General features: G+C 41.7%; 1 protein-coding gene and 1 long non-coding RNA gene across 4 annotated transcripts in view; both read right to left on the bottom strand.

The window, feature by feature from the left end:
• Window positions 1–12,175, bottom strand: part of kirrel1b (kirre like nephrin family adhesion molecule 1b) — a 224,307-nt gene that overhangs the window by 192,038 nt on the left and 20,094 nt on the right. The window lies entirely within an intron of this gene.
• LOC306966351 lies at window positions 6,302–6,693 on the bottom strand. The gene is made up of 2 exons (XR_013793100.1): window positions 6,394–6,693; window positions 6,302–6,346 (listed from the first exon to the last, which is right to left on the bottom strand). It is a non-coding gene; the product is annotated as an uncharacterized lncRNA (long non-coding RNA).

The raw sequence follows: 12,175 nt of genomic DNA, 5'->3' as shown, positions 1-12,175 counted from the left end.
TGATTGTAAATTGTTTGTCGTGGGTATAGGGAGAGCCCTTCCTTCTTTTGGTTGTACCGCAGTCATTTAGACCAGGGGTAGGCAAGTTTTCTTGGAGGAGGCCGATTTTCTTTATCGTAGATAGACCGAGGGCCGAAGCCGCTGATTGGCAGCCCAAAGTAAAGCACAGCATTGGAAAAATTACCATCTTAAAGGAGATAAATGACTTACAATTGCTTGAATTAAAGATCTTCTATGTTGAATTCGAGTCTAATTTGAAGTAATCCAAGATACAAATGTTAGCGCCAATGGAATTGTTTTTCACTTGAAAGGACACAAAATTATCTAAATTAAGAGAATAACTACTACTAAAGGTTTTATCTCGTCTAAAACCAGACCAAATCTACTCAAACCTTAGATTTAATCTGTTCATTCATGTAAATTTATGTCATTTCTTCCTTAAAACGAGAGTGCACTTCCTTCAAATGCCAGTGTTGTGCATAATGTATGACCTCATTGGGTGTATTGACAGTATTTCCAATTTTTTTCTCCCATGTAACTCTAATAATGGTAAAAGTACTCTCTGATTTGTGTAATAACTTTTCTCAAAATCATCTTGAGGGCCAGGGGTTCTGTGCTGTAGGGCCAGATTTGGCCCCCGAGCCTGACGTTAACTACCTCTGCTTTAGACCTTGTCCCACATAACACATGCTTAGAAAATGTCCCCAAGCTAGATTTATATATGACACATGATCCATCAATGTTTCCAAGTTTTTTGAGTCATTGAAGGAATTGTGCTAAAACCAAGGCCTTAAAGGGACTTGACGGAGTTTAAAAATGTTAAAATTAAGTATTTTCCTCCCCCTACATGTTCCAGCCATGTCCTAATGTGTAGAATGAGCTCAGACCTGTTCACGACACACAACTGCCTCTAAAATCCTGCACTGTCAAAAAGGTGTTACTTTGGGTCCGAAGTGCCGTCATGCACGAGCTTAATATAGAAGCTGCAGTTACGCGTAAGGCCTGAGGTGGCAGTAGTGAGTATAAAATCACAAACCTGCGTCTAGCCCCTTTAAAACCCCCACATTAACCGAGCACATTTTCTCCAGTTCGACTTCTTCTTCTTGTAGAAAAAAGCAGAAAAATGGCAGAAAAAATGAGACTCAAATGAGGTTAAAACACAGCCGAAAACGCAACAAAAGAGTGACAAAAACGGGTTTGAAAAGCAAATGGCCGGTAAAAATAATTTCCATCGGCCAGATTGACCGACAGTAGAAAATATGGAGAGAATATTCACCTTATTCGGGAGGTTCGCGTGGGCGGTGCCATGAATTGTGCCCGCCCCTTCTCTCCTATCAGTTAACATGGGACTGGAGAAGTCCACATAAAATCAGTTACTACACAGGCCACGCAGAGAAACAGTGCAGTGTTGACTTGTTGGGGCAAATGGACAATGGACATTTTACACAAATCAATCGACTAAACATCAGATTTGAGCGGAGAACATTTTCCCTCGTTCTCCTTTTAAATGAACGGGCTCTGGAACCCGAAGTTCAACAGAAGTGCCGAGACAAAGCAAAAAGAGGCAAAAGTGGGCGGGGCGGAATAAGGTGAATAAGAAATATATTAAATACAACATTTGACCTAAGTCAGTGACTAACAAAGTGTTTCTGAGACAGCTCTAAATGTTAAAAAAGGTTCAATATTTCTATCAAAGTTTCACTAATCATTATTTTTCACCTTAAGCCGCGTTAAAGCGTGGAAGGGCATCCTACAGCCCAGCCCTCGCTGTGAGGCTGATGTGGTCACATCTGGACAGCGTTGGGTCATAGATCTTCTGTCTGAGTTAAAGTGCAGAACGCCCGCCTGACACCTGCCGCTCTCCATCGTCTCCAACAACTTTATGTTTGGATTTGAGCTGTTGTTACATTTTTCACACGTCATTCCTTCCTCAAGAATAGTGTTTTTGACCCACTAAGGCCCTCGTGTAACGCTCAGTCGAAATGTAGATTGTTATTGATAATAAGCCACGTTCATTAGCGATATATTTGTTAATGGCCGGTAATTTTTAATGACTTGTTTCTCTCTGATGTTAGGCCAAAAAAGCAAAGTCTGTCCTGCTACTTTAACACCCCATGCTTCACGGGTTTACGTTTACAATTGCATTTCACCACCTGACCTATTAGTGTGACCAACAACAGCCTGCTAGTTCTCAATCCACAAGAAATGCTTTATAATTAGACAAACAGGGCTTACGCAGAGAGCAGAAAGTTCGCTTTTTAACACCCAAATATTGTATTTCAATGCCGGAACACAAGAAAAATCAATGCATTCACAATTGTATTTAAATTTACATTTAAATACAATTGTGAAGATGAAGATGAAGCAAAATGTAGATATTCAAAAGCAAATTGGAGACGACGGGGAACAAAACAGTGAATAAGGTACGTAAGGAGTAAGAAAAGTTGAGCATCAAAGAAAGAGATCCATGGAGGAAATCCTGGACCTTTTACATTTAGATTCAAGCCAAAAAAAAAAAAGAAAAAAGATCAGATTCATGGATTCATGGTTGTGGAAATTTCCGTAGCAGAAGTAAATATAGAAAAATAATGAAAGAAGAACAAAAAGAATTGAAAAGAGTCTAAAATATAAATGGACTCTGGTTCTGAACGAGGACAAAGACGTTCTCTCCATGACTCTCTCCGTAAATGGGCAACTTAATGCATGTTTTTTTGTTCTCGCAGGCGATTACCGACTGTTATGTTCCTTTTGTGTTCAGCTCTAAGTCCGGGTTTGTTGTTGCATGACTCACCCTCGCTCTCTTTGCTCTCTTCAGTCTGATAAACTCTGAGAGCCCACCTCTCCAGCTGCACGCCCCCCTCCGCCGCCACCACCAGCAGCAGCAGCAGCAGCACATTACATTATATCCCAACTTTTCATTTCCTGCCTCCTCGGGTTGCCATGGTAACTCTCCCTTCACTCCTGCGCCCCCCGCCGTCCTCTCCTTAATACTTCCTTCTCTCTCCTCCTCGTCTCTCTCTCCCTCTCCTTTACAGCGGTGGGAACCTTTGTTTACCTCACGATTTCGATACACGATATTTGGATCGCGATAACAGTAACTTCTCGATACTGCGATAATCAAACCAACAGAGCGTTGCATTGATTTCAAAATGCCAATGTTGGTCCAAGCGATTTTCTTCATCGCTAAAAAGACCTGCCAATCTTTTTTGGGAAAAAGTTTAGGTTCTACTGGTATCTAAATGTAGTTACCAGGGGGGAAAATACGGTTTTGATGTTGTTGGTCAAGGAACAGCATTAAAGGAAGTGACTTGGTTGTTTTTCCCATTAATTTTTTGTTGTTTTCAATTTCTTCTCCAATGTTTGTCCCTTTTTTCCCCTAATTTTTGCCCAATTTTTATTTCAATATTTTCTATATTTCCCCAATGTATTCCCCATTTATTTTTGTCCCATTTCTTCGCAGAATTTTTCCTTATTTTGAGCCACATTTGAGCCCCCAAATTATTCCCAATTTTTCATGAATTTCTTGCCATTGGAGATGAACCCGATATTGTAAATTTGCAAATCTTCCAAACATTATTCCGTTTTCTGTTTCTAAACAACAAATATTTTAGCATAGGCATTGAAAAAAGTATCATTCAGGTTCTGTTTGGAGATCTGGACATTTTTAATATCTTATTGCGTTTCTTTTTTTTTCTTTTTTTAGTCGGAGGGGCGCGGTGTTGTGTAGCGAACAACTGTGAAGCCGACATCTCTCTCTCGCTCTCAGGAGTGCGTTTGACAAAGCAGAGAGGCTTCCCATGGAAAGATCAAAACAGCTGAGGTTTTAGCATTTCTCTAAGTTTTTAAATGGTCAAAATCGGTCCCAGGACGGCTGAGAAACATCCTGTTAAAGTCTTTAATCTGAGAACCAGGCTGTTTAGATGCACACGTGATCATTAGCGAAAGTAATCCATGGCGCGCGGTGTTTCAAAACGTGTCAACAATGTTCTCCTTGAAAATGTACTTATATTTAGGCATTTGGCTCTTCCCATAATGTTAGTGGCAGAGGAGTGAGGAGGAGAGAGGAGTTAATCAGTGATTTTAATCAAAATCAGCCTCTGTTTAGCTTAGATTTCTCAGGAACCGAGGCACATAGAATTAAACTGGAGAGCTAAGAGTCTCGTCTTTAAAACAAGCCATAGCATGTGCCCATAGCTATAACATAGAATATGCTGTGGTGCTACAAATATCATGAAAAATGGTCTGGATTGTTGGCTCTCCACAGGTAAATCCCCAAAACAGCGCTGCCTCAATGTGTTTATAATGCTACTTTTTTGGAACTCGAAGACGGTTTACATGGGAGTTAAAGCAACAAAACAAAAAGGTCGGGAATAGGGAAGGTCAAATTGAAACGCTGTTTACCAAGTGTCTTTTTGGAGTCGCCCTCGACCACCAGGGGGTGGTACCACAGCATGTCAGCGTCATGAGGACCATAGAGAAGCGCTCTCCTCACCCATTGGTTTTGAGTAAGGATTTGAAGTTCGAGTCAGAGATTCTAATGGGCGGTGGGAGTGAGGCCCAGACGCAACAGCTTGGACGAGCTTGAAGATCGGGGGAAGCAGTCCTGCTCAAAGTCGTTTGTTCTTCCCCGAGCTTAGACGAGTTGATGCGTACCTGTCTGGTCGTTGTGCGTGTCCTCAGTGATGCAAAACGACCAATGATGTTGATAGCATTTGGCCTCTCCCAGTATATTCCTATGGCTCCAAACGGGGTGAAGTTAGAAGCGACCAAGCTCTTCCACGGGCACAAAGACCAGACGGGTACGTATCAACATATCACAGTATGGAAAAGTAGTGGCCTGTTCCTTTAACATAATATATACAATAATATAGTTTTTTTTTACATTTTAGTACACAAGAAAATGAATAGTATAAGTGCAGTAATTATTATTTGATTATTAAAAATCCTCATATAACCATGCATTACCCTGTATTTCCTGGACTTTTTTATTTGTTTTTTCATTTGGACCTTTGTGAAATTGAATTCAGGACCCCTGGCTCATGCGGTATTTGTGTCGTTTCATGGCGAACAATATCACGATATTTCCGTATGTCCCCCTGTTATTCTCTCTTCTCTTCTCCCTGTTTCGTCTCTCGCTCCTGTTGCTATAGAAACAGACTTATTTAAAAAAAAAGAGGCGCTATGAAATTATCTGTTTCCTCCCTCCCTCCCTTCCCCTCTTTAAACTCACAGACTGACAAGCCCTCGTGTTCACCGCCCCGTGTTGTGGATCCCTTTCTCCTTCTCAACTCTTTCACAAGCACAAATGCTTCAATGGCGCCGCACACGTGTCTTGCTCATTAACAGGCGCCCCGCAAAGTCCTGCATTCTGTCCCTGGATTCCTCCGGAGACGAGTCAAAGCAAAGAGAACTGAAGAGAAAAATAATAGCTATGGCGCTCTAATCTTTAGTGGCTGCTCATTTCTTTTCGCGAGGCTAACAATGTTTTTTTTTTTTTTTTCTCTTCTCTCTTTTCAGCCGTTTCGAGAGATTAAGAGTCGCAAAGTGAAAACAAAGCGAGGGAGAATGGGTTATAATGGAAACAAAGCCAATTTAAGCTCGTTGATAAAGAGTGAGCCGGCGAGAATTTGTTAAAGTCGTTTCATAAAAGGCAGAATTTGAAAATAATGGCTCGTACCGCTCGGTAAAGAGGCTCCCGAGCTGCCGGCGGAGTGAATGAAGCGTGTTCTCCCCTTTGTAGCAGTGGCACAGCGGTTATGCAGTCTCTTAATGAGGAGGTTGCGGGTCAGATTTCTGATATAAACCTGGTTTTAGCTAAATGTTCTGATCTGGGGTTGAATATATATCTTTAGAGACTAAGTTCTGATGCCTGTTGGTCCAAGGACAGCATTAACAACATTATGGTTCTGTTCTTCTGGTTCGAGACGACAAATATTTCAGGTACCTAAAATGTATTGTTATAAGTATCGGTATCCAAAACAAAGTATTGTTTCAGTACATGTAATGAAAAAAATGCAACGCTACTTAGCCCTTTGCATGAGACATTTTCACTCATGGATCGGCCGCCACTGAGTCCGGATCTTAACCCCATTGAGAGTCTTTGGGATGTGCTGAAGAAACCTTTGCGTAGTGGTCACACTCTCCCATCATCAATACAAGACCTTAGTGAAAAGTGAAAGCAACACTGGATCTTGTGACATTGCAGAAGCTTATTGAAACAAAGCCACAGTGAAATGTGATCAAAGCTAAAGGCGCTACATCCAAATATGAACTTGTTTATCTTAATAAATCCTTTCCGTAGTCCCTCTGGGGGTAATGCAAGTGTTAATGGGATGATTGGGGGGGTCTTTCATCTCCCCCTGGTGTTTCTGGCCAGAAAACCACAATTGCAACTTGGCTGCCACCGGGTCGGAGTCACCAATACACACTAATAGAATCACGAAGAAGAATCTAACAGGCTAATGGGCAAAGCTAACTACGGGCTAGCGCCACTTAAACAGTATTTACAGCCAAGTTTAAGTGAAAAAAATGATTTACATTGTGTAATTGGATGTACAATATCCCTCTGTCCCTTTGTCTTTTCTGTCAGCGTAGTATTTACTCTCACGGACAATTAGAGAGTAAAAAACGTAACATGCTACGACACCTGCAGTGGCGCTTATGGCCTCTAGGGGCAGGAGTTACTAAGTACTGCTTTAACCAAGTGAATTTTCTCCAGTTTGGCTTAACCCAGAGTCTAAAAGCATCTCGACTGGAGTTTACAGCCTATAGGCCAGAGACATGCCTCATTTGAAAGCTAAGACCTACAAAACTGATCGTTGCTTTTTTTTTGTCCCATTTTTAATGCGTTTTTGTCATATTTTTGTCGTTTTTTTTACCCTTGTTTTCCCATCACATTTTTGTCATTATTTTGTTGTGTTTTTCCAGCTTTTCCACCACATTGTTGTCGTTCTTTTGCAACATTTTTGTCACATTTTGGAAGTGTTTTTGTTGTGTTTTTGTCTTTTTTAAATTGAGAAAGGTGTGTTAAAATTGCTTTTTAGATCAATTTTTCCACCTTGTTTTTGTCACTTTTTTGTCACATTTTTATTACTCTTTAGTCGTGTGTTTCTGTTGCTTTTGTTATTGTGTTATTGTTATTGTGTTATTGTGTTATTGCACTCCTTTGCTTTTCTTTTGCTTTTAGATTTGGATAAAGCCCAACAGGCTCCCTCAAACTTGGCTGTATACTGTTTAAGCGGCACTAGCCCGCAGTTAGCTTTACCTGTTAGCCTGTTAGCTTCTTCTTCGTGATTCCAGGTGACACCAGGGGGAGATGAAAGACCCCCCAATCATCCCATTAACACTTGTATTACCCCCCGAGGGACTACGGAAAGGATTTGTGAAGGTAAACAAGTTAGTAACGCTTCAAAAACAGACTTAAGCTTACCTAAAGCTCCCTCTTCAGGCAGCAGAGGGAATGACAAAAACCAACTCTGATTTAGCAGCTTCACAGCGGCGCGATGAACTCACTTTGAGCGCAGACCAGCTCAGTCCTTAAACAAAGTCAGATTATGGGCCTTAAAAAAGGTGGAGGGCAAGTTTAAAGTTTGACCAGTGATGCAACATCACCCAGGAAGTAAAGAAGAAGCGAACAAAGGGAACAGGATTACCCGAGGATTACTGATATACGACATCAAGGACAACGACATAACACGCTTTAATGCTCAAAAAAGTGGATTTTACTTGATGTTTTTCCTTAAAGTGCTCGTTTATTCTCCTATTTTGTCCATAAACAGATCGATGCTTTTCAATAAGAATGTTTTTTTCCGCCATTACTGAGAAATAGTCTTGTAAAACCTAAAAACAAGATGGCAGAATTAAGAGAATGCTCCCTTTCGGTGCTTTTATCTCAAAGTGAATGTCCTTTGGCCTGATCTGCTCCACTGTGCGAGGAGTTTCAAACATATCGCCGTACGGGGGACACTTTACTTTACGATTCCAATTTCAGCCCCGCAGTCGACGCTCTGAATCTGTGTCCTTACGCTTCTTTTTTTTTTTTTTTTTCCCCGTTATAACAGTGCGGACTCCAGCTCGAGCTTGTTGTAATCTGCGGCTCCCTGTATCAGCCTTCACCAGGGGAGATACTGTCACTACTCCCCCCCCCCCCCCCCTCGCCGTCTCCCGCTCCACTGCCCCGCTGCCCCCACGCCCGTCCCGCCTCATCGAGCAGCAGCGAGCCGAGAGGGGAGCCCGCCTGTTATCTGCCTCTGATAGTTATCGACGTACATTAAAACATAAGAGAGAGCGGGGAGGGAGGGGGGGAGGGGGGGAGGGAGAGGCGCTGCAAAATTGACTGGATTCTGTTGGGGAGATACTGTCCAAAGGTATAGGTTTAACTTTATTACTTTATTATTATACACACGCCTCAAGAGACAAACAGGCTACAGAGGATTAGAAACCAGAGGAGGTCATCTACAAAGTAAATGTACTACAACACTCAGTCATTTTTGAGGATCTGTACTTTACTTGAGTTATGTTTTGTCGAGAACTACACCTGGAAGATAAATATGTAATTTCTTCTCCACTACATTTCCATAGTCCCCGTCGTTTCTCGCTTTTGAAACAGCAAAAACAGTAAGTATTTTCTACAGAAACTTGTACTTTTATAGGAGCAATATTGGTGTAGTATTTGCACTTTTCACTCAAGTAATGGTATGCAGTACTTTGACCACCACTGTGTGTGAAACTATGGATAAAAAGTCCTTGTCCTTGAGAGTGGGCTGACTTTTTGAGTCCCCGTCATGTATACCGGGGTGTAGGCTGGCGTTTTGAGCCCATATAAGGCAGGGGTGGGCGATGAGTTTTCATAAGGGGCCACATGAGAAGCCTAAATGGAGTGGGAGGGCCGCTCAAACATACTCTGCTCAACTTTGTGTATTTTGAATAGCTGATACCTACCGTTATTTCGTCAGACTATTATTTTCTGTAAATATTTAGCCATGTCAAGCTACTATTGTAGCCACAGCTGCCCAGGGCCAGACTGTCCATTTCCCACTTGACTACAATGTGTTGTTTATATCCTGATCTTTCATCATGTCAGTGCCCTCTGCTGGACACCTGTAGAATTCTTTCCTTTTTTTTATTTAAACTGCCCCCTAGTGGCTGGAATGAGCATTTTGGACATACTTATGAATATACGCCCTACAAGTCGGGGGCCGGACTGAATCATCTCGCGGGCCGGATGTGGCCTGCGAGTCCCCTGTGAGTCTGTCTGATATATATTTGATAATCATTTCTTTGGACTGAATGTTCCCTCCAAATTCTATTTTTACACATTCATCTCTTCTTATCTTTTGAATGCATTTTTTGAGCAGTGGTTTATTTCAGCAAATGACATTCTTAACTTTACAAATGCATATAATGTCACAGTAATGGGTACTTAAAATGGTAAATGGACTCAACTTGTATAGCGCTTTTCTACCTTTATCGAAATACTTTTATCTCGTCTGGAGTTGTCCGTAGGCATCAAGGGTCCAGCCCTCCAGTAGTTCCACTCGTACCTTACTGGCAGAATGTTCTCTGTGCACCTGGGAGAGTACTCGTCCACTGTGTCTCCCCTTAGCTGTGGGGTCCCTCAGGGATCAGTTTTGGGTCCAGTCCTCTTTGCCTTATATATGTTGCCACTGGGTTCCATTTTCAGGAATTTCCTATCACTGCTTTGTAGATTACAGTCGACGCCAGTAAAACGTCCGTTGACAACCTTGACAAACTGCCTGGGTGACGTCCAGTCTTGGCTAAATTCAAATTTCCTGTGTTACAGTACTTGTGCAGCACTTTGGTCGACTAAGGCAGTGGTTTCTCAACCTTTTGGAGCCGCGGCCCCCATTATAAAAGTTGATCGGGATCATGACCCCTGCCCGAGTCGCACTGTGGGACAAACAGGGACATTAGCCTATATAATTCAAATTTAGAACAAATAATGCACTCTGGTAAAATAGCACACTTCACCCACATTGCCCCCAGTGTCTGCGTACATTGGTGCATGAATGAGAGTATGAATGGGTGAGTGGATCCTTGCTGTAAAGCACTTTGAGTATATAAGTTGAGACCATTTACCATCTGGTCAACCCACCACCGTTGCCCCGTACTCAAAAGGCGTAGGCTAAAGCGAGAAAGCGTAAGTGTGCCTAAGATATTCAGTGTCCTTCAATATGAGGACTGGTAACTAACAAGAATTTACAGATAATCGAAAAGAGTTGCATATTGACACATTAACACGTAGAACTTCTTTTCCACAGCGCAGACACTCGGCTACTTTTCCCCAGCGCCGCTTTCATCATCCGCAATCGCTCGTGCCATCTTTGTCTTTGAAACAACTCTGCCTCTTTATCAGCGTTTAAAATCCGCACCACAAAGCCCCGAATTACCAGCACGTCTCCTCCGCTCTGCCTATGTAATAAAATCATCCGCTTACATGGGTCCGGCTCTCCGATAAGAGGGGAGAGACGGGAGGGATCCACACTGCGGCGAATCGGGTTCGGGCTGTTTCATGGTACGTCGAGTGAAAGTGAAGCCGGAGTTTGTGGAGCGTGGAGAATCAGGATTATGATTGCCACACTCTGGATTTGCAAAAAAAAAAGTGTTTTAATAGTAGGAACTTTTGCCGCTTAAGTGGAAGAAGCTTTATGGAGTCAGATATGGGGTAAGGAGTGGTGCTAATACAATTAATAGTTTTATAAGGCCAGTTCTTGTTTTATGTAGTTTTACCATTGTTAATTTTGTTTTAAATCAGTGGTGGGACTCATATATGTATTTTTATGGGTTTATTTTAGATGCTTCTTTGTAATTTCCTACACTTTTACTTATTTGAAGTGGAGGTGTGAGGCCTGTGAGATCATATCAAACACTTCAAAGACAATAGCCGTTTGATTCCTTTTGTGGAATGATATATTGTGTGAATAATATACATGAATATATGAATAATATAATTAACGCTGTGCCCTTTAAGTTTACAGTACAGTGGTTAGCGCTCATGCCTCACAGTATTAAGATCCCGGGTTTGATTCCCTCCTGGACGGGGCCCTTCTGTGTGGAGTTTGCATGTTCTACTCCAGTTTCCCCTTACTCCGATCAAAACTTTAAGAGCACTGAAAAAATAATAAAACATCACATTTTGGTTGGTTGGTCAAAGTAGAATTTCAATATGCAGCAAAAAGAAGAGTCGAGGGTCGTCCAGTGTGTTGACGGACAGCCAATCGGATCTTCCGGCTCAGCGTTGGGGACATTTTTTTGGGGCTTCCACTTGACTTTGTTGTTCCATAAGCCTCAAGATCTTTTAGGAAACTCAAAATGACTGCGTCCCACCTCAGCAGGGATGGCGCGCTGCGAGAGGCCCGCCTTATATGCAGCTCAACAACCCAAACACGGTCGAAATGATAATTTTTTTTGCCCTTTGCCATCAGGACGTCATGCCAGTGTGAATACCTGACAGAAAATGACACTGAATCCACATTATTGCACAGATTTGGCGATTTACCGGCATGTTGTCTTAAACTTTTGATCAGCTGCAAAAACAGACTATTTCAGATATATATTGTTTTCAACAAAACGTTTACTCAAATTTTTCTTTGTCTCACCCCCATTTCTTCTTGTTGCATATTGAAGTTCTGTTTGGAACCATATTAAGATCCAACCATGCAAAATGTGAATTTTTGCCATGTTTTAGCTGGTCTTAAACTTTTGATCGGGACTGTCTATGCAATAGGTTTCCCTCTGGGGCCAAGACTCCCCTGTAAAAGAGATTCTTAATCTCACTTTCCTGGTCAAATAATAAGGTATTCTTAAGCATTTGTAATTAATAAGACATTAAAATTATGCTTGCAAAGTATTGATAAGATGCTTGTATCTGTTAACATACTAGTAGTACCATTAATAATATGCTTATAAAGATAATAATATACTGATCAGCCTATTAATATCAACTAATACGCTAAAAGTCCATGAATAATACGCTTAATCTCACCTCACTTTAAAGAGACTAGATGCAAATTGGTCATGTTATACTCGCTACTGCCACCTCAGGTCTTATGTGTAACTGTAAGAGGAGGAAAATGCTTAGTTTTAACATTTTTAAACCCTGTATAGTCCCTTTAACCTTTACCCCTAATTAACCCTTACCCCAGAGTCCAGATAC

Source organism: Gobius niger, assembly GCF_951799975.1.
Source record: "Gobius niger genome assembly, chromosome: 8".
NCBI lineage: Eukaryota > Metazoa > Chordata > Actinopteri > Gobiiformes > Gobiidae > Gobius > Gobius niger.
The sequence above is the reverse complement of the archived record's forward strand: the minus strand, read 5'-3'. Positions and strand labels throughout refer to the sequence as shown.